The 327-nt window shown below is 31.8% G+C and overlaps 1 protein-coding gene across 2 annotated transcripts in view; it reads left to right on the top strand.

The window, feature by feature from the left end:
* Nucleotides 1-327, top strand: part of LOC107739114 (decaprenyl-diphosphate synthase subunit 1-like) — a 10,584-nt gene that overhangs the window by 5,636 nt on the left and 4,621 nt on the right. The window lies entirely within an intron of this gene.

Below are 327 nucleotides of genomic sequence, written 5' to 3' on the forward strand. Positions count from 1 at the left end.
TGACCTCTGCATTATGAAGGGCCTCCATAACTGTACCACAGTACAATATAGGTAATGGCATATGTTTCATGTTTACATTGTGCACTACCCACCAGGTACAATATTCTGATTGTTTGCATCTTGTTTTTTAAGCCCATAAATAATAATGTACTTATTCTAATAAATTTATATTGTAATGTACTAATATATTAAAATCATCTTAACATTGCTGGTAAGTTATCATTGCACAAATCAACACACTCTCTACGTTTAAAAACTAAAACTAAAAATTAGAAGAGTTCTAAACTAATGCGCTGTCTTCACTGTAAGTTACCTCACGCACACATA

Source organism: Sinocyclocheilus rhinocerous, unplaced genomic scaffold (assembly GCF_001515625.1).
Source record: "Sinocyclocheilus rhinocerous isolate Xijiao unplaced genomic scaffold, SAMN03320098_v1.1 scaffold914, whole genome shotgun sequence".
Lineage (NCBI taxonomy): Eukaryota > Metazoa > Chordata > Actinopteri > Cypriniformes > Cyprinidae > Sinocyclocheilus > Sinocyclocheilus rhinocerous.